The sequence below is a fragment of the Corvus hawaiiensis genome, chromosome 7 (genome assembly GCF_020740725.1).
Source record: "Corvus hawaiiensis isolate bCorHaw1 chromosome 7, bCorHaw1.pri.cur, whole genome shotgun sequence".
Lineage (NCBI taxonomy): Eukaryota > Metazoa > Chordata > Aves > Passeriformes > Corvidae > Corvus > Corvus hawaiiensis.
Window position 1 is genome coordinate 29,772,742 of NC_063219.1, and position 22,878 is coordinate 29,795,619.

At 41.7% G+C, this 22,878-nt stretch overlaps 1 protein-coding gene across 6 annotated transcripts in view; it reads right to left on the reverse strand.

Annotated features, from left to right (window-relative positions):
- The window catches only part of SEMA5B (semaphorin 5B), a 269,726-nt gene that overhangs the window by 178,183 nt on the left and 68,665 nt on the right, over nt 1–22,878 (reverse strand). For 5 of the 6 annotated variants that reach the window (XM_048309256.1, XM_048309257.1, XM_048309258.1 and 2 more), the window contains exon 2: nt 8,498–8,558. The gene's annotated coding sequence lies outside the window, so the exon portion shown is untranslated. Of the gene's footprint in view, nt 1–640; nt 1,218–8,497; nt 8,559–22,878 lie in introns of those variants that run through there. The other variant, XM_048309259.1, reaches the window with a different exon arrangement.

The window sequence follows — 22,878 nt, forward strand, 5'->3', positions numbered from 1 at the left end:
CTCCATAAAGCCATGTTCCCCTGGACTGAAAGCTGCTGAGGATGCTGGTTTCAGTTGTCCTAAGTTCTCTAGAAAAGGTGCCCAAAAATCAAGAGACTCACAGATTGTCATTTACATAAGGCCTTTCACTCTTTTCATCCAGGTTTTACCTTAACAAGAAATTTGGTTTGACATCAGACAACACTACCACAAAACAACCGAGAAATATAAATCACTGTAACAGCCCCTCACAACAGGATGAATTGCCCTAGATGTGAAGCAAAAGTAGATATAGTTCACACTTCACTGCATCACTTACAGTGAATTTTGCTGAAGTTTTTGAGAGTTAATAAGCTGCCTGCCTCTCTTTCAGTCTTCAACAGTGTCAAGTCTGTATAGAGAGAGGTACAGAAACAGTATCTGATCTAAAGCTAGAAACTAAAGAGCTTATTTCCCCTCATCTGGTGAAGAATCCAGTAAGCCTCTTAGGCATATTGTTGAAACCACAGTAAGGACAGTATAACCTTTCCTAGAATTGAAGGATCAGGAAAAAAGTAAGAAACAAGAGGCACACAAGTTGTTAAATAGAGTATGCTTGGGGAGAGCTTTAATCAAAGGTGATGCATGGGGTAGGTCCTTTAGCAGACACTGCAGCACTCACTTCATACAGGGAACAGCCTGAGACTGTGCCTAGCCTTGAGTTGTTGGAGCTGATTCCACCTTTGAGCACCTCTCTTCCTCATCTGCAAAATGATGATAAATCCTTATGAATAAAAGTCAGTAGATGGGAGCTAAGCCTTATCCTTCATGTCTTCAGGCAGGCAACACCCTGGGGAAATCAGTGTGGGACTTCCCAGGTAAAAGGTTAGAGGACAGAGCCCAAAGCTGTGGAACAAAGCCTGCATAAGGAGGAAGGGGTGACCCAAGCACCGTGCCCTTCACATACCTCCCAAGTGGTGCAAAGTATTTCCCAAGTTTATTGTTGCAAAGCAAAGCTGAGATATATTGCTCCTCTATAAACACAGACATTTCATCAGAGGACATCAAGACAAGTTTTGCCTTTGTTCTGCCCTTCATAACTTAAAAAGGCATCTCCCAAATAAACAAATTCCCTTCTTGTTACATTGTCTCCAAACACACTTCTTCCACCGGGAGCCAGCCTCTGCAGCAGCTATAATTTTGCTCCAATATGGTAAACGTCCTCCTTTCCCTTCCTCCTTCTCTCCCCTCTTCTACCTGGGGAATTCAGCTGCTTGTAGAAAAACTTGAAAAGAGAAAAAAGGAATAAAAAAGTTGGCTTGCATGGCCCAGAAATAAGAACTGAAAAAAAAGTGAAACCTTATGCTTTGTCCCCAGTGGCTCAGGGACTTGGAGCCAAACCAAGGCCATGAAAACAGAATATTGCTCTTTGTTAACAATAAATAAATAAATAAAGGACTACTCACTCTTGCCCTTTGAGATATGTTTTCTAAGGAGGAAGAAATTCCCTGTGGAGTTTATTATGTGTAGAAGGGATGTGTGCCTCCTGGGGAAAAGCAGTGGGGGCAGTTTTTCCCTTGGTGATTTCTTTCCCGCTTTTCTATCACTTTTTTATTAATTTTTGCAAGTCTCACTCCCCTCCGTTCTGCAATAAGTGAAGCCACACAAAGGAACATGCAGGTAATTCAGCCACTCAAAACTACACAATATCTCCTTTCCTATATAAACTATCAGTGTGTGGCCTGGGTTTCATTTGCAACTGTAAATGAAACAGGCCTACAACTGTGTTCATAATCCTCCTTAATTGAATTTCTGTGACAAAACCCAGACAAAATTATTACCCTCAAGTTAACAGTTTGTGCGAAGTAGCCAAGGGTTCCTGGGAAGCTTTAAAACAAATGCAGGACAAAACTGGATACCACAAAGCAGTTATTTGGTGTTGGTACCATTTGTTTGAAGCGGGGGAGGTTTCCCTGGAGGAACGAGGTCATTTTAATATGAAGGACAGGCAAGGAATTCAACACAGGATGAAAAAAAAGCAAGAATTAAATAAGCACTGGATGAGCTTGGATGTAAACCAGCACATACTGCTCACACCACAGCTACTGGAAGGAGGTGTTGGGCTGTTCTGGCTATTTGAAGGGCAGCATCATTCACAACTTGGTGTGGCTCATGGGAGAGTTTCACAAATCCAGAAGGACTTTAAACAACTGCTAGCTTTGTGTTGAAGTTCACACCCCATTGAAAGGGTATCTCCTTTAAAGTCCTCACGTAATAATTTCCTTGAACTTGATCATCAGTTATACTGTAAACAGGCAGAGCCTTAGTAATGATGTCAGGCTGCTGGTAAAATATCTAAACTTACTTTTAAAATGTGAGAACCACTGCTAAATGAAAGCAGTGATACAAAAAAGGCACTGTCCTGCAGGGCACTCCCATTGCTTGCAGAAGAAAAGAATTAAAGCCTTTCCTGTTACCCAAATTTAGTGTTTCTTTTTATTTTAGATGATACAGATGTTTTCTTGACAAATTGGGCAAAGCTGCTGTGAACAGAGATGTCTGTTTGCAACAGCTAATTTTGTGTGTCATTGCCATGTACTCGGACAGACATTCTATTTTACCCCAAAGTAATGTGTTTAAGTCATCTCTGTATCAACTGGTAACTAAAGCAAACTAGCAAAGTTGTTAGGGATCAAAGCAGACTCTTTATGCTTCAGTTTACAGAGCTGATCAGAGCAGGGAAAACCATGTCATCCCAAGGCAGTGCCTGCCTGGGTACTGCCCCACATGCTCATAGAAGTTAATATCCTTTGCATTTTAAGCAGAAGGCAAGGCTACAAGGGCATGGGGAAGGCTGAGGTAATGGAAATAGAAATCCTACAATTCCTCAGTATGCGCCCATGTCTTGTGTGTTACCCAGGCCTCTTGCAGGCAGAGAATTGACGGAAATTTAGGGGTAGAGGAGGCTGGCGGGGCCTCATGTTAAATTTTCCTCCAAGTAAAATATTGCTATAGGTGATGAAATGAGCATTACTGTTCAGAGACAGGCAGGCAGAGACCAGAACTCATTTCCACAGACCTCCGTGCCATGAAGGATAGTGGGTCTCTGTCCCCACCCTCACTTGCAAGGCAAAGCTGACATAATGAGGGACCCTCAGAAGAGTTTCCAGGAGACATATCCACTCCCAGGGATGCAGAGGGGTAACAATCATGCTAGTGCTTTCTTCAGGGTCTCTGCTGTGCCAAATGTTTCAGCAGTTGCATTAATACCTGGCTTTGAGAGATTGCTCATTAGTCCTTGGGTCCTGTGCCACTTTAAGCAACCTTTTCAGAACAACTTTTTATAGCTTGTGTGCTCTGTTTTCCTTCAGGCCACAAGTTAAACACATTGAACAACACTGAAGAAAGAAATAAACACTGAGTCAGAAATAAATAGATGCATATGCACATGCCTAATCCCCCCCCACACACATACACAATCAAGGCCAGAGATCAGTGTTTTCAGGAAAAGGCATGAGGGAACAAATTATCACAGTGCTTTGTCACTGTGGCAAAGGAAAGAAAAAGGAACATTGAAAAGGGTGATGAAATGTTTCAAGAAAAAGCAATATATTTTTATGTACTTGTAAAATCCATTGGCAATGACTTTTCTGGTTAATTAGTTTAATCTTATTAAACTAAAAACCTATTTGTAAAATCCAGACATATTCAAGTGTAAGTCCAATTTCTTCACCACAAGCCAATGCACCATTTCAAAAAAGAAAATTCAGCAATACAAACCAGTTTCCATCAGGCTGAAAGTACAGCACTTTTATTGGGAAGAGAAATGGATAGAGTGCTTGACTTTTCTAAAATGCACTTTGGAAAAATCATGTTACTCATTTACCCCAAAACTGCAGTCCTCTCCCTCCCTGGCCCAGTGAAAATGGATGAATATTTTGGCCCAATTATGCAGTGATTTATAAATCAACATTCTGCTGTCTTTCCTTGCACTTGTCATGTTCGACTTCGTCCTCTTTATTAGACCACTCTTCTTCCCATTAAATAGTCCCTCTGTCTCACTTGCCAAAGAACTGCCAATGGACCCCTGATTTTCCAGAAGAATAGACTCAGCTTTACCAATGGAAAAGGGCCTCTAATGTACCATGGACACAGCACAGTGAAGCATGGTAATTTGCCTGTGTTAATGATGCTACTTCACAATTATCAGGAAAACAAAAATCTCTAATAGCTAAATGACACCCAGTCCTTCTGCAGCCTGTTGAATTCAAAAATCAGTGGGAGCAAAACCCAACATCCTTTAAGAGATAAGCTAAAAGTGGCTGCAATGTTCCTTCTCCCTCCCCCCCCCAATTCCTGATCTGCATTGAATCACTAAAATGGGTGATTTGGTGCTGGGAGCAGGACAAGAAAAGCCCAAACCAAGTGTTTCAAAATGTTTTAGCAGCTCAAAAGCAAGTGGAGAAAAATTAATGAACATATATGTAAATGTTTTGGACATACTATACACTGGCATGATTTTGTGCAAAATACCACTGTAAAGCAGGACTAATGTATAATTCATGGTTTTCTCTTTTTTAGGTGAAAAGAGGAAGTCATTACTGTGGGAATGACAAGAGAGGCAATCTGCATGTGCCATTGCTTACTTTTGAAGAAGCTCCAGTTCCACAGAGTTCTGAGCTCTTGAGTGCTAAATCAGCCCTGAGAAGTGTCTTCAGCCACAGTTCTCATCAGAAAGCTTCTTAGAGCTGGGTTCCCTAGGCTGTCTGGCTAGGCAAAACACTGATTGCTTTGGCCAGTCAAAGAGTCATTGCTCCAAAAGTCAATCTTCAAATACAGCACATTAAGCTACTCTGTGGGAGAAACTCTGCTCTCATATTTGGCCAAATACGACAGGCAGAACAGCACCGGCTTTGATGACATTATTTGGAATGCACAAGAAGGAACCAGGGATCATAAACAATCATATGGTGCATGTTTGGTAATCCTTTGGCACTGTTGAAAGGTTGGAGAAAAGACTCAAACACAGGTTTATGAAAAAAAGATGAACAATATTTACAATATTGCTCATATAAGAGAAGGCTTCTGTGATATTTTCCAAGGGCAGAGGCAGTGATTTGTCATCCAGTTGCAGTTCTGTAGATTTTGTAGCTGTCTCATTGGCACACTCCACACGTTTCTTGTCCAAAACTTGCTGGTACAGCTGTGCAAAACAGGAGCAGGACTTGAATTCAAGAGTGGCTGAGAATTTAGGATCAAGCCATTTCAATTTCATCTCCATTTCATTTCACAGACTCACACAGAATCACAGAATCATTTAGGCCGAAAAAGACCTCTGAGATCATCAAGTCCAACCTGTGACCAACCTCCAACTTGTCAACCAGACTATGGCACTGAGTGCCACATCCAGTCATTTCTTGAACACCTCCAGGGATGGTGACTCCACCTCCTCTGCGGGAAGCCCCTTCCAATGCAACACTTGTCCAGGCATTCTTCAATCCATGACGTTTATTACTTAATAGACCCTGAGGTAAGACCCTATCCCAGTTAAGTGACAGCTTTTACTGTAGAGTGCTTAGAGTGTTGTTGGGGATGGAAGGTGGGGGAAAATAAGATTATTTACTGTAGGGCTGGCTCTATACTTGATTCTCTTATTGTCGTATTGTCTTGGGGTGATTTTATGATAAAACTCTGTTTCCCTATTGTCTGCTTATTGCCCAGAAATGGGTCCTGCAGCTTTAAGCTGGGTCTGAGGGGGAGCCGGGAAAATTCCTCAGCACGGTTTGTGTTCAAGGACTCACTCCCCTGTATTGCTCGGCTCTACTTGAAGCGGGACAGAGTGGGTTCTTGCTTCTAGCCAGCTTGTGAGCTGAGGCAAGAGGGTTTTTTCCAGGACTGCATACCAGCATACCGAAATCATCTGGTAACTACTTCTTCTTCTGGAACTGTTTGGCCTAGCTGTGATCCAAGAACCAGATCATCGGACCCGTGGACCAGCAGAGAGGCTGCGGGGACGTTGCATCCCAGCCCCTCGGGAGGGGTCAAGCCAGCTACAGAGGGAACTCTAAATCCACCAGCTTTCTCTGCATCGAGGAGGTTTAATATTTTAAGAGTTATTCATTTTTCCTGTGCCCTGCTGGCACTTTGTTTGTTAAATAAATAGTTTTTTTCATTTTCCTCTAAGAATTTCCTCTCGTATCGGTGGGGGAGGGAATGCTGAAATCTGCCTTCTGTGGAGGAGATGTTCCTTCCAGAGCATTTCCCCCTAAATTTGTCTCAAACTGAGACACTTAAGAAACTATGTGCTTACCACAGGAAAGGTTTGTCAATGCAGGTTGAAAATAAGCACCTGAAGACTCTCTAAATACTGTTTATTCAATCTGAAGTAGCATTCAAGGGGTGTACTAAAATCTTCAAGACAAATGCGACGCATCATGTATTAAAAATTCTCCAAAATGTTGTATTATTAAGTCTTTCTTTACTAACATGCCTGCTTCAACTAAAAGATATGTTCTAAAAATCCTACAAGATGGGTGTTTCAATAGCTGGCTCAATGCTTGATTTGCAGAAAATGTGGCTACAGCACTAACAACCAGGCATTGGGAGAGACATAAGCAAAGGAGCACTGTGACCTGCCTTGAACACCAAACGATTTACTGTAGTTTTAAATATTAACATTTTCTGAATGAATAGTTTTGATACCTTTCATCTTGTGTTTTGCAGACTTTGCCAAGTTGAGACCATAAGACTTATAAGCAATTTATCAGCAAAACCATGGCTGACTCTACAGAGGCCTGATATTTGAGATCTGCCCAGGCAATCTTGCTGTGAAGTCAAGGGGCCAAGGAAAGACTCCCAGCTGTGACCCAGCTGAAGTGCTTCTCCAGTGGGGCATTTAATCTCCCAAGCAGGCCTTGCTCACAGCTGCCTGGCAGTGTGCAAAAGGCATGATGTCTTCCAGGGGCTGAATGCAAAATAAACTGCACCCCTGGGGCAAAATTCACCCCTCCTAATTCCAGCAGAACGAGCAGAGATGCTCTTTCAGATGGGCCAGGGCAGGAAACCAGGACAGCTCTCGCTGCTACCAATGAATAGCCATCCCCTCATCCTGCCAGTGCCACCCCTACCTTTGGGGCAGCAGAAGGCGTGCAAGCAAAGCCAGAGGCAGGGACAGAGCAGGTTTACAGGCCACAGCCACCTTTTACTGCGGGCAGGGGCATCCCTGTGCTGCAAAGCCTTGAGCCCCTCAGTGATCACATCAAGGGAGGCCACAGATCATCCCTCCTCTACCCTTGTCTAAAGCAACAGCAACGCAATAAAAAGCCATGTGAGCAGAAAGGCTGGAGGAGCTCACACAGCAAAGTTTCTTCTCTTGGTGTCTCTCTTGATATCAAACTGCTCTTGTGAACAGTACTGCTCATGTACAGGGTTGCCAACACCTGAAGATGGTGCAAGGTGCAACTTAACTATTATCCATGATTCTCCCTCTAGATTTTGCAAGATGAGTGCACAGGCAAAATCATTATATCCATTAATTTTAAAGTACTGGTATCTCTTTTGCTTGCTACTTGCCAGGCAAGTATAGCCACCAAGGTGTGCAGCTATTAAATGTCAACCACAGTTCCTATCACCCTTTTTTGTTCTTCACTTTCCTTTCACTGTGCATTTTCCTCAAGATCTTTCCTCCTTGATCTCCTTGAGAAAAATGGCCTTCTTTATTGATTAAATTACAAATTCCAATGCCGGATGACTGAGTTATATGATAACACCTGACAAAAGACAATTGAAATAAACAGAAAAATTAGCACTCTCTTTATTACAAAAGGTTTGGATGTTGAGTAGCTGACTGAATTAAATGGAGATTGAGCAGATCTGAGAGAATCGATTAGGAAAAACAATGCAGAATTCAGAAAAGAGATAGCAAAATTAGCATCTTACTAATTCACCTTCAAAAAAGATGGAAAAAGTTGAGAAAGAGAAGGAAACTGTATCCTTTTTGTCCATTCACAACAAGAAATTGCCCAAAAGCTTACCTCTGTGATAAGACTCCTAAGATACTGAACTCTGACATCAAGTTACCAAAGGCCAACAAATACATGACCAGATCAGCAGCCTTTAGGGTCCATTTGTTCTTTTAGTAGACCTTTTTAATTAGTGGTATCACAAGCCTTGGCCTTTGTCCTGTGGCCTGGGAACCAGCTTTTGGTAATGTATCATTGCATTTTATTCACTGCTCATAGATGCTAATGAGGTATTTTTAATTTTGTCTGCTTGTGACACTTCCTGCAATACAGATGTCTTGGGCTTTCTTCCTGCAGATTAGGCAAGAGTTATTGGAGTTCTTAGATTAAACAAGAAGCTGATAAAGCAAAGCATCTAAAATGGCATGATCGACTTTGAAACCATGTCATCTCTGACTTCCCTGCAAGCTTGTTGTGAGGTAGATGGAGTCTAGCAAAGATGAGTTCTAGCAAAGCTCTGAAAAGAGTGTAAACACAGCTCTTAAACAAGGGCTGCAAACATGATAATATTTACTTACAGCTTCTGCATTACTGAAGTGTCATATTCGAAGTCATGCTCCAGTGAAAATCTTAAGTGACCTGTGGAAACATCAGAAAACAAGTCTTCAGTGGATATTTCTAACTGCATCTTCTACCAGATGGGGAAGAATTTTGACATTATTCAGAAATTAAATAGAATGAAAATATTATTTAAGTTTAACCACAAAGCAGTGTAAAAATTTTTTTTAATGCTCACCTGAAGGTCCTCCAACACTAGCTTCAGCTGCAATTATTTGCTTTCTGCAAAAATCCTAGCCCACAGATCTGCTAGCAGCAAATGTTTGTGGAAACGATAAATATTTTAACACAATCAATCTGACTGAGAAATTGTGCAGCCCTGTCTGAACTTTTCATAATCCTAAATGCTTCATCCTCACAGAAGAGACAAGAAATCACTCTTGTCCCAGTTTCCAAATGGGAGATTTACACCAGGGAGAAATGTAGGCTGTGAACACATATCTCATTGCAGCGCTCTCTTTGGGGACACTCCTGTCCCCACCACCCATCACTGTGCCCCATCATTCCCTCCTGCTGGAGTTCATTTCACCTTCCATTCTGCCAGTTGAACTACATATGTGCTCACGTTAGTCAAGAATTATTTGAACTTCTCAAGTCAATCCAGGAGCTGCAGCCAGATGAAGATATGTGAGTGCAGCCTACACAATTTGCCCCCAGTCTCACAGCAGGCGTGGCAGGGGAGAGCCTGCACACTGGCTGTGAGCCCCTATTCCCCTCTTTGAAACACCAAAAGCAAAGCTCAGAATGAAGAAATTTGCTCAAGAAACCCACATCTGAAAGGTTATTCTCACTATTTTCACCCTTATGTCTTATCCAAACCCCACAATTCCATCACAGTCTCATGAAAGTAAAGAGGCAAAAAATTGTGACAAATTTAACAAATTCTATATTAGTTTGTAATAATTTATTATTTTATTTATTTATTTGTAATAATTTATTATTTTATAATAATTTACCCTGTGCCTGAACTCTTTGCATTGAGCACAGTGCAGACATCGGCCCTGGTAGTCCCTGCTCCCTGGAGCTCACTAGCAAGAGATCAAAGAGCTAGAAGTATAGGCAGGGAAAAGACAGAGACAGCAAAATTGGAGGACATTTCTGTACAGTGGCTTGTGAGCACAAAATCCCACTCAGCCAGTAAGAAATGAATCACTGCAAAGAGATTCTGACCCTGCTACCCATTATGCTCAACAGACAATCTCAGTGAAATAATTTATCTAGTTATTTACATGGCTTCCATTAGAGCAATGTCTGAGCATTCACAAAGCAGATGGGTTTTTCCTCACTGTGCTCCTGAGAAGGAGCACCTGCTGCTAACGCTACATCATAGACAAGGAATAGAGATACTAAAAAGACAAAATGCTTTTTCCAGGGAAACTACTATCTGGTCTGACGAAACTCTATATAATGCCAGAGGGCTTCTGTAGGTTAAGGTGCTGCACTCAGGGACAGGCCATCAGACTTTAGCCATAGGCAGACTTCTTAGCACCCTGGTAACTCTTTTTTGGACAATGGCTTCTATACAGTATGAATCAGGAAAAGTGAAATGGAAAAAGGGAAAGGGAGGGTAAAAAGGGAAAATAGGGAAAAAATGATAAAGGAAAGTCACAATAAATGTAGCACCATCTGAAAAAAACCAAACTGCAGAAACAGAGGAACCAGTCATGCCATTCACTGAGAGGACTGAAGCAATTGTTTCCTTCAAGAAACCTCATTCATTCCATTTCCATAACACAGAAAAGGCACTCACAGTCCCCTCTTTCAACGTATTAAGATTAACACACATACAGACTCTCACATTTCCTTCCTTCTCCTATCAGTCTTTCCTCATGGAAGAAGTCACGAGAAAGGGATGAAGATGCAAACATTTCTGCAAGCTGTTCTGCCAGGGCTGAATCCTGAAGGTGGGACACCCAAAGGAACGCAGGGGTGACAGAGCACCCACCAAAAGGACTCAGTCTTCACTGTCAGCTAACTCCTGCTCTTTAAAATGGTGACAGTGGAAATGCTTCTTTGGTGATATCCCAGGAGGAAGCTCAGAGCCCAGCATACCAGCTTGTTAGAAAACAAGATCCATCTGTTAGCTTAAACCTCCAGGACTGGTAGGTAGTCTTTTCTATAAAGTAAGCCACTGGACAGCACAAACTCTAGGTTTCATCAGCAGAAGAATTCTGGTCCGCACACTGCCTCTCTAAACATAATAGCTCCCCTTTGGCTAGAGAATAGAGGATTCCCTAAACGAACCCTTTGATCTGCAAGACACTGAGCCTTCTCCTGAAATTTCTTCTCAGATGTTTGAATTCCCTCTCGGGTTACAGCATGAAACCTTTCTCATCTCTCCATTAAAGCAGCAGATAGACAGATGGGATAGCCTTCATCTTTCAGAACTCTTGAAGTTTCATTTCCCATCAATTTTAACAGGAATGCTCAGAGCTCCTGTTGAGTTTAAGAGAACCAAACCTATAGACTGTGCTCAGTAAAAGCCAGGAGAATCCCAAGCCTGGTAGTCCCTCCACAGGGCTGTCATCAATTAAAAAGAAGCAGCGTAATGTAAGTAACAGTATAATGGCCAGATTTCCCCCTCCACACACACTGCCAAATCATTTTTGAAAACTCTTCAAGCATTACAAATAAAAAGCCCAGTGTGTGCTGTAGTGGAGGTGGAGCTATACCAGAACCACCACTGGGTCTAAACGTCTTCTCTTCATTAATGCATTTTATTCTCTCTTCATCGCCAGTCAAAGGAAAGGAGGTGTTATTGCCCTTTTGCAAGCTATAGAAAATCCAACACTGCAGATGGATTACACACCTCACCCAAGGTCCCTTGGGACACCCACATCTGCACAGAGAACTAATCCCAAAATGCCATGTACCCAGTGCCCTGCCCTTCCCCTCCAGCATAGCCTAATTCTCTGAATTTCATGATGATTCAGAAGTCTATTTAAAGCCCCTACAGCTATGGGTGTGTGCAAGGAGTTAAGGCTGAGCCAAAAAAGTTTGAATTGAGCAGCTCTGGTTGAGATTCTTGGTAAGAGTGAAGCACAGAGCTGGGAGGGTTTAACCTGACACGGGAAAAAGGTGGCATGTGTCAGCTGGGTTATGATGTGAACCCCCAAGAAGATACAGTAGCAATGCTAGTGTCCTCTTCCCCATTAATCTGCCCTGTAAACAGTCCAGTGGTGCCCACACAGCCTAGCACAGCTTTCCCAAGCCTGCTCCATCCTTGCATAGCAAGTGCTGCTCTGAAACAGGAAAAAACCAGACACAGAAGAGCTACTAATACCTCTTACAGTTTCCCAGTGTAAATGAAGTGGCCAGGCACAGTTACACACTGAAATGAAGGCAGCCAGGAAAGCTGACAAGGTTCACAGACACACGGCCATGGTTTACTACTCAAAGCACACTAAGCTCTTTAGGTAAGCTTTGTTATTACAGATGGCATTGCTTGCCCTAGATATGATGTCCAAAATGGGGTTGCTCTCTGTAATCCTTCAGAGGCTGCTTATAAATCAGAGAATGCTTCACCTCTGGACACACGACACTGATAGATGATAATGTAAATGGTCCAGTGTTTTAACCTTAGCAGGCATTTGCTTAGGTTATTGTAGACAAAAATGAGGTCAGGAACTGTGGTCACAAGCCTTAATCGAAGAGCCTCAGCCTGGAGTCGTCTGGAGCCCTCTGGCTTGTACAGTACTGTGGCCGTGGCTGACCCGTACAGCGAGCGATAGGCTGAGGGTGCTGAGGGGTGAGTGGGCTCTCCTGTCCCAGCCCCACACAGCTGCGCCCCACAGTGCCACCTCCGCCTCCCAGAAGCCTTCCAAGCCACTTTGCCGAGTAAGAAACAGCAATTGCAGCAACATAATTGCTGTGGAAATGATTTTGAAGGCATCAACCCCTAAACACACACAGTAAACAAAATCTGCTTCTCTGTGAGCTCTTCCACTTTTCTCAGGCATCTGAGGGATGTCCTTTATAAACCATGAGATAAGAGCAGACTCGCTGTTCAGACTGCATATCTGCCTGGTTCCTTAGATACCAATGAAAGCCTAAAGGCATGGCTTGGCATCTCATCCCCTTCTTATAAACTCTCTCAGAAAGTTACAGCTGATTTTGACACAAAGATGATGAGAAATGGGGAGCTATTTGTCCCATTCTGGGGAACATGCCAAATCCTGTATTAACACCCCCAACCCTATTAAAAACAAAATAAAGGAAAAAAAAAACCAACCAAAAAACACAACAAAAACCAAACCAAACCAGCAAAAACCAACCCTCCTGTTTGCTACTGATTAGGCAGCCGAATTAAAACTGATGAAGTGATTGGATAGGATCCAAAGCTGTTTATCTGCACATAAATCACAGACATGCTTTACTCAGCCAGTATGGATTTACTGAGCTAGAGGAAAGACCTCGTACTTGGAATGCTGATTATTACAGCAATTAAAATATCAGTGAAGCAAACATTTGGGGTAGAAAGCTGTTAAGGGCTCCTGGAGAAATCATTCCATTAAATATTAATTCAATCAAATTTCAAATTTAAAAAGAAAGGGGGTTTTAATAGACAGTTGGTTTGGTTTTTTCTGATTAAGTATATGTTGTTAGAAAAATCAAATTCAAAAGAAAGAAAGACACAAAATAACTAGCTGGACATGCCAAAGGAGATTAGAAAGGAAGGCTGATACATATTTTATGATCACAAGGGAATAAAAAAAATAAATTGAGAGATGTACTGTCAAACCAGACACAGTGTTAATAGCTAAAGTATATGGCAGTAAGAACTGCTGTTCCCACAGCTATTAATGTAAAACTGAAAATTTGGAGCAGGCTGCAGCAAAAGAAAATAAATCACACTTTTTTTTTCAATTTGAAAATATATATAAAATAAATCCCTATCCCCATCATTCACTCTCTGCATCCCAAGCCCCCAACACACAAGACTGTCATTTCAGCAAGCTACAACTTCCAGGCAAGTGAGACAAGTGACAATTTCTTACTATTAATCATTGCTAATTTATTTATGCGATTTTTCTACTTATAAGAATCATTGGCCAGGAGATTATTTCCTCCTTCCCCTTTGAGTCCTGAGAAACTACTTAACATGGGAAGTAGTTAAGGGGGGCAAAGAGGGGAGAGTGTCATGTAGCCAAGTTACGCATCCCAGCTGGAATTTGGGATGATGTCTTGCAGTTCTGACTCCTTCAGCCAAGTTTCATACAGGAAGCACGAATGCGCCAAGGGCGCAGTGAAATCCACTGGAGCCAATAAATAGCACTTGACTCCATTAACACATCCCGCTATGGATCCTTTCATAGAACCCTCAGCCACCTTGCAACCAGTTTGCTCACAAGGTAGCCAAAGATTTGCAAAGGGGAAAGGTTCAGGAGCCAAGAGGACCCTCTGATGAAGCCTCACAGATGCAGTGTGTATGCACATGGGATGTGTATCCAGAGCCCTTCCAGAAGAGGCAAACACTGCTCATATATAAGGCTTATATGGAAATAGTGGCCATGGAAGGTCATGGTGCCACCAGTGAGGTAAAGGGCAAATTGCTGTGAAGAACTTCATGGGGCCCCTGGAAGACAACTCACTCCTTGCACAGGGGCTCCTCTCCAAGCCTGGATGGGTACAGGGGTACCAGAGAGGAGCATGCAGTTTTTGCCCATACACAACAATCTGTTCCAGCTAGGAAAAAGGACTAAGAAAACATTTCTAAAATTCATAGATTAAAATTTTGTAATGCATGTGTTACAAGTCTGATTGTTATTTCAAAGCTATTAGTAACAAGAATAATTTCACCTAACACAGAAATACCTCCATGATCTCTTTCTGGAGTAAGAAATAACTTTTGAGGAAAGTAGTTGACAAATTACTTGACAAATTTGTCAACTACTTTGGGGCCATCAAGATAAAAGGCTTTATATGTTGTATGATTTTTTTATGTATATATATAAAACACTTTTACTGGACTGTTGATAAAAGCCTGAGCTACAAAGGAACTTTTTCCCCCAGCTGAGAAAAGGCAAGCTGCTAGACAAATCAGTTCAATCTCTGCCTTTCAAACAATATAAAGCAGTATAACTTTCAGGAGTAACACCTCATCTGTTTTTTTTTCCAGACTGCCTATCAGGAATCAAGCAGTAAGTAAACATTTGAAAAGTGTTCCTCTGAGAGCAAAGGTTTAGATTTGAGTCACAGGATCCATTGAAAAGAAAAATTGCTTCTGTGCATTGGGACAGTGCCTTCCCTTCTGAAAAGTTTCTAAAAAGAGCAAATGGAGATAATCTTTTTACAAGGTATAACCCATATGGAAATTCATTATTGCTTCCCTTTAAAAAAAGTCAAGATAGTTCAGAAAGTGAGAATGGAATCACTATTTAAAAAAGGTTAAAAGTATGCAGAAGATTTCCTAACAACTATAGCCAGTAAAGGCATGGTTAAAGTGCTTTATCATGGTCTAAAGTGAAGCTCCGATTGATGAGAACATGAGATAAACAAAAGAGGTAAAGACATAATAGAGCCCTAAATCACTCAGCGTATTTAATCCAGAAGTGGGGGTATATATACCCAGCGATTGTTGATTCAATATTTTAAGGATCCATTCTTCTCCTAGCACAAAACACTCGCTAGAATGGCTTCAGCAGTGCAGCTCCCTGAAGGCTGCATTACTGCTCGTTAGCCCTGTGCAACCACCACTGTGGAGGCAGAGCTGAAAGGAATCATTGTTCCTGCTGTACAAAAGCTAAACTGAACCTCCAGAGAAGGTGAATGATTTGCAAAGGATTTTACAGCAAGCCAGTGGCACAGCTGGGGGAAGGGGGGAACCCCAACTTACGAGCTGGTGCCTCCCAAACACTAGTCCTCGTTGCTGGCAAGTACACCCTGGAGTTAGGGACTACTTTCATTCCTGCCTTTTCCACAAACAGCCATGACTATTAACTTGAGACGGTCACCAAAAGCATGTACATATGCATGGAAGGTCACAGAGGCAGGGCCCGGGACAGTGCTTGAAGACAATACTTAGCTCTAGGTTCTACTTTCAAGAGGTGTGAGAGATACTGGAGATGAAAGTTTGATCCTAAAGGGCCTAAACTAGACCTACAGCTGCTTGGAAATAGTTTTCTGTTGTAGCCGACATTCATCCTGAATTCAGTCTGATTACACAGCGTTAATTGTGGCAGGAACCTGAGGACAGAGCACAATCCCACACCAGAGCACACCGGGTACACAGGCAAGGCAGGGTAAGTCATGGAGCCAGGCAGAGTGCCCTGGATGGTCACACCAAGCTGCACACTTTTCTTTAACACTTATTAATTTAGGTGATTAGATGAGTCAAAAATTCAGAGGGAGCTGTTGTTCATTACTTTTTTTCCCCCCTTTGGCTATTCCAAGAGACATTTTAAGGGACAGATGATCTTTTTAACATATAGTTATGGTTCTCATTAGCACTAAACCCATGAATATGAATATGAATATGAATATGAAAAGAATTCAAGGAGAGACAGGAAATGACTGCAAACATCTTAAGCTAAAGAAAATTCCTATTCTTTCTCCAAAGAGTACAGTTGCTCCATTCTGGTGCAGAATGTACCACTCTGGGCAAGGAAGATCAAAGAAGTAAAACCCACTGAGCCAAGTTCACCTTTCACATTGCTCCTTAGCCAGACCCAGGATGCAGTCAGCAGCTCTGCCCAGGAAATTTCTAACATGACTCTCTCCTGACATTACAGCTTGATCTGTCGACATTGACACATCCAGTCTTTGGGTTTTTCCAGGCCTTTCAAAGAAGGGATGTGAGGGGGCCAAGCCTGTGTTGCCGGTCCTGTCGGCAGCTCGGCTCCCTGCCAGCTCACACTGCAGGACATCAGCAGAACAGCCAACAGGGCCAGTGCTTTTACAGGCCAATGACCCCCAGCCTGCAGCAGCCATGCCACGAACCAAAGTACTGGAAGTCCAAGCAAATTTTAAGATCAAACTTGACAGAGGCTGCACAAACTCACAGGGCTTTTAGGATCCCTGATAGGCACTCAAACAGTTCTTAATAAAGTAATATTCCTCTGCCTCTAGACTGCCCAAGGTACAGGAGAGACTTGCTCTGGAGCACAAGGAGCACCTGACTATTCCTTTTTTCTCTAGGCACTGTGGCACTCGGTCCCTCTGGATGTGTAATTCTTGTCCAGCAGCTGAATTAGGCCATATGATCCCATTGTCTCCCATGAGATGACCAAATCTATGCTCAGTATAGCAACCTGCAAAGGAACAGTGTATCGGGGATTTCTGGGGCTTTCTGAACACGTCTCTGCAGACTGTTGTCTGCTAATGGCACCACTTGATTGATTGGTTCCTGCAGCCTCCTTCACATCTCCTCTCTTTCAGAGGACTCCCAGCCCGGGAGCTGTCTGAAGGACTGAAACTGACACTTCCCCTGGAAAAACATTTTCTGGACCCTTATGTCTTTGCCAGACAGACCAAAGGGAAATGAATCAACACAATGGGACAAGACTGGTTGTTCTGGAAAACTCTGTGTTGGGTCCATCATTCTACAAAATCAGAGAGAAACATTTTATATTTCTGTCAAAATAAAAAATTAATTTTCAATAAGGAATTTAAAAATGCCTTTCTATTTTCCAAACTGAAACTACAATGTTTCCAAAGTGGAAACTTTTCCTAGTTTCAGACAGCACAAAATGAGCACAAACTATAAATAGTACCTACTTGTAGTGCTCCTGTGGAAAATGCTATTGAGTTTTTGTGGGATATATTCTAGGACCAAACTAATCAATTTCCACTCAGCATTCCCCTTTTTATACTACATCCCATCTACCTGTCCTGAGTAATTGAAAAGTAGTAGGTGCTTGTGTAACAATGACCTCTGGCAAAACACACCAACACTATTTTGGATTTGAACTAGTATAAGCAGGGCCTGCAGCAGTGACCCACCTTTCTAGTTAACTGTGTTTTCCCCACCCATTATACAGCAGCTGAAAAGTTGTATCAATTCCCTACACTGCACCAGGCACACATTTTTTTTATAACCAAATGATTAGAGTAACCTACCTACTTTATAGACAGTCTGAAATATAAGGCTCACAACAAAGTCAAGGGAGAAAGTGCCATTCAGTCTAATGACAGCAGAGTTAAGTCATTGAGCCACTAGAAAATGCTACATCTAATGTCTGTCATTCTTTGCCTTTTCCAAAATCACAAATAGGCTGTGGCAGCCTCAGGAACAGTGGCCAAGTCTTCTAGTTCCCAGATTTGTGCTTTAACTACTTGACATATCCTCTCATCACTGGAGCAGGAGACAGAATGATCAGAGACCAAAACCCCTCACACTGAGCAATCTGAAAATATAATGTTTCAGCACAACAGAGACTTGTGTCATTCCATCACCAACTCACCAGCCCAGAGGACAAGTCCAAGACAAACGTCCCGGCAGCAGTCCAAGGTCAGAGACCCAGAAGGTAAACCCGTCAAGAATTGGTGATGTAAACGCTCCCTCTCAGAGACAGTCCCACTGCATTCTTCTCTGAATCCCTTGGACTCTGCAAACTTCCTTCTCTGGCATGCCTCTTTGGACTTCTTCCTTCTATTTTTCTCATAAGCTTGTTTGTGGATGATTTATCTATTTTAAAAAAAGGCATGTTTTTCCTTCATTGAAAAAGAAGTGCGTCTGCATTTGGCCGATACTGTAACGGTGTTATAAAGTCCTCTTTGAGAAAGGATCTCGCTACTTCATGTCCTTCCTCTTTCCTGAGTTATGTGACAAAGATCCTGAGAAAATAGCTCATAGACTTCATGGTAAGCACCATCTCCCCTTCTCCCCTTTCCCTCCTCACAACATTTTTAGAAACTATTTAAATGATCCCATGCTTGGTCTGAGCATTGAGTCTGATATGGCATCATTTCTGAAGGGCCCACTTTCCATCCATCACTGACCAAGACACAGAATCCCTATTCAGTGTAAACATGACTCAGTTTAATTTTTCCAAAGACCATTTGATTTTACTTTCTGGTATACACAAGTGAGTAAATATTACTTGGTAGGCTAGAATTTCATGAAGCCCAACTAAAATGAGGGCTACAAATCATTAGATGCAGCATAAACATATGGTGAAAACTTTGTAATCATCCCCAGTTTCACAGAGGCATCCTGTGAGGCAGCCAGGAAAGGAATTGAAGTCAGTTGTCTGAGTCCCCATAAACATAACCCATCTTTCCTCCATATCTCTGTTCTCAGAAAACACATATTTTCTCAGTTTCTGCCTAGCTAGCAAATATCAAAAGCTAGCAGTTTTCTGTCTCCAGTATCAACTCAGTTACAAGAATTTTAATTGCAATTGGTTTCCTAAGTCATCCTCTCTTCTCACTAATTTTTGCTGAAAATGTACCTCCTGTCATTGCATGGGCTCCATTCTAATCAAGCTACACAGTTCTCTCCACACTTTTGGCACTGCATTTAAAAATCAAAGTGCCAAATCCCTCTGTGAACTACTCAGATTCAGCACTTATATATGCCTGTCAAATTCAGAGAGAAGTCAAACTTCGACCCTAAAAAAGTTGATATATGAAAACATGGCAGTGCTTCCTTGGCTAGAGGAAAAAAGAGATTACTTATAAAGACTTTACTTAATTCTTTGCATCTGTATTATGGAACAAGCAATTATAAAGCACCTCAGATTGTTCTAAACAGTACAAGTAAACCTATCAAAATGAGATGCACATGCCAGCATCTTTTCCAAACAGAAATGTTAAGCACAGTTGCAGCACTGCTTCAGGTCAGTGCAGTCCTGTAGTAATTACAAGTGCTAAGAACAGACCAAAGACCAGATTCAGAGCAGAACCCATCCTTCTTCACCTATAAAGAAAATACATTTCAAAGAAAACCCAAGAAAGAGTGAAGGAAACTTCAGAAAATTAATGAAATCCCCAAGCCTGATGCTATATGCAGTGCTAATGATGGCTCTGTTAGTGAGCTGAAGAGGAATGGCACAAAGGATGGAGAATCTGCCAGACACTGACAGGCCAAGATAAAATGAAGAGTTATAAACAGTTATACAGAAAGACTTGTTTTCCCCTGGTGATGAACTGCTCTCTTTAACTACAGACCCAGAGCAGACACAGGATTTAGTCTGTGGTACCTAACCAAAAAAATGTTACTGACACCTACTTAAAGGAGGGAAGATATTTTTAAAAACCTCTTACTTTAACTTCCTTCATCCCACAAAGCATTGCCCATTTTACATAGGAATAAAGATGAGACCTTCTAGGGGAAGACCACCTGGCATTTGCACCCTAAGGAGCAACTCAATGTCACTGCATAGAAGACTAAAGCTTGAATCAGTTGCATAGCTGGGTCCATATTAATTGATACACACTGATCATGTGCTATATAGGTACAAAAAAATATTTTGACAAAACACCCTGTGAGTGTTACCTTTCCTATGGTCCTGAAACACTACTAGTATAACTTTCATAGGTTATTATGCAACTGCTTCAATGACTCATATGAGGGGTGGATTAAATCTGTGACGATCCCCAGCCAAAAAGATTGAGTTACTGCAGCAAAATCTCTTGCACTGACTCCTGATAATTTGCATTTACTTTCTTCAGCCTTTACAGCTTCTTTCTTTGACACTTACTGCCAGTGCAACTGTGGCATTGCTTTCAGTGAATATCACAAACACTTTGTGACTAATTTTTTACCAAAGAGCAGAAAAGATCTGAGAGCGACTGGGATTGCAAGCCCTCCAAGCACCATACAAAGTTAGGGCTGGAACAGAAACCTAGAAGCAAAAACTTAGAATCTCACAACTGGAGTAAGGAGTTTGCAGCTAAAGTGGCTTATACATCCAGTAAGGGATGCTGCAGAACCAAGAGACAGGGCAGATTGCAAAAATGGACTCCTTTGTACTGCAGAGGAACTCATGTCCACACCAGTACAGATGTTTTCCTGCAAGTGTTTATGTGTTTGCACTGGGGAAAGAAACTTGACCAGCAATGAAACTGAAACTTTCTGGTAGCTGGAAACTGCTAATTTTCCACTTCTCCAATGAAAATCTCAAAGCTCAAAGAAGATTTCTATAAAGCAAAGTTTTTACAGGAATAAATTAATCTTCCAGCGAGCTCTCCAACACACACATCCATAGTATCATGTAACATGTAGTATTTAGGCTGACTTACTTTCCTTGCTAAAAGCAACACCACTCTATTTCTCTTTAGGACACCTCCCATTTTCATTTCAGATAATTACAGAAAAAAATCTACTGTCTTCTCCACTTCCATTGCTGTTGACAGAGACCCATGCCTAAAGACTTATTTTCCAGTGTACAGTTAGATCCCTAGCAAGCTCTGCCCATCAGATTATTCCATTAATTTTCCAAATGACATGAGATCACTGTTTTACGTTCACTTCCTGATGATTATCAAGGTCCTGGGAAGACTGCATTAAATTTTGAGCAAATCCTTATGTGAATTGTTACTTAAACACAGTAATCATCAGCTGTTTTGGACAATATGAGCCACTTCCATGCACTGAATGTTACCATTTCATTTTCAGACATTGCAAAACTCATCAGCAGGCAATCATTAATTGTTAGCTGGGATCCCTATGCAACCTCATCAATTAGGTGTTTTGTGCCTATATATAAAATATATTTAAAATAAAGCAAGACCTATAAACTGTGTATCTGTGCTACAAAGAGATAAAGAGTTTTGTTAATCACTTGTCTTCATTATATCAGAATCACTGATTTAAATATCAGTATGAGTTCTTGCACTGTCCACCAATTCCAGTAAATTTTCAGTGGAAATACATTTAGTTCACGTTTACTCAGATGTGAGGTTCTGGCAGTATGCATTTGTAGTCTCTTTTTCATAAAGCCTTCCCGGCAACACAGATACAAGGCTGGTTTCAGACAGGCTCACAAAAAGTGTCGTAAGCAGTCAGGAGCCCAAGAGCCCATTTGGAGCAGCAAGCCCTGCAAGTGGGGAATTAAGACCACCCATTGCATTACAAGAGCTGTAGGGTCAGCTCTGCTTCAAGGAAACAGCAGGAGTGGAATACAAGAGTAAGATTTTCAACAGGTACCTCAGAGGTGTCCAGCTGTCTCCTCAACACAGTGGAGAGTGAAGCACCCAAGCCCCCCACAACCTGATGAAGAGTCCCCCCCAGCCTTTCTATAACACAGTTCTGACCAGGCACAAAAGTCACAAGGCTGTAAATCTCCATGTGGTCTCACATAAATCTCACCTGTACAACCACAGCACACTTGACTTTTTGTTTCATATTGTGAAGATACAAAATATCCAATTTCTTTCTTCAATGTTACAGAAACAAGGATTCCCAACATGTACCAATGCTACTGCAGCGCCTTTATTCAAACACGGATTATTAAGGCAACTAATGGTCGTGATGGACAAGGCCAACAAAATGGCAATTGGACTTCTCTGTTGAACCCACTGTATCAGACAGGAAAGACTGAACTCCACACTCGTTGATTTCAGAAAACAGAGTATTTCTACCTAGTTTGTCATAACTACCTCATTAAGCAAACAATTTCCCTTTCTGCCTGCCCCGAACCATCTAAAAGTTTAGCCTCATTTCCAATTTGAATTTGCCCTTTATTAAATTGAATTCACTGTTCCTTGTGTTACTACTTGTGTTATGTATCATTTCTTCTTCCTGGTATTAAATGACCCTTAAGATGATCATCCTGCCATTAAGCATTTCTCTAAATGAAACTGGCTAAATTCATTCCTGCTCCTGTATCTCCTTTAATGTTGCAGTCTTCCTTTGGAGTCTGGTTTCTGAAGTTAAGAGCATGATCTTGGTGCATGATGCTACAGGTGTGATCTTAGCAACAGCATAATGACACATTTGTTAATTCTCTTTCCCCGATAAAGCTGTTTTTCAACCTTCATTAAAATGAGCCGTGTTTTGGTAACTTCCATCAGCAAATTCTTCTTTTCCTGACTGCTTTCATTTTGCATCACTCATCTCAGAATAGATTTGCTGGTTCAGACCAGACACTTCCCTTGTGGCACCACAAACATCTATACATGGAATTAAAAACTATTGGGTCTCAGTGCTGCCCAAGCCTTTTGAGAGCTGGCAGTCAGGTTCACAGTGATGTGAGAGGCACTGGATCATGCTGTCAAACAGGAATGAAGTTAAGAACTCTTATGTTTTCCTAAATCTTGAGCTGTGGTGTACAGGACTTATTGTGGAGTCACGCACTATCCACCACCAGTAAGGTTAATGCAGTTGTGAATTTCAACTGAATTGCCTCTCTCTTCATTTACATATTATTTTAATTCAGCTGGTTTTCATATGCATTCT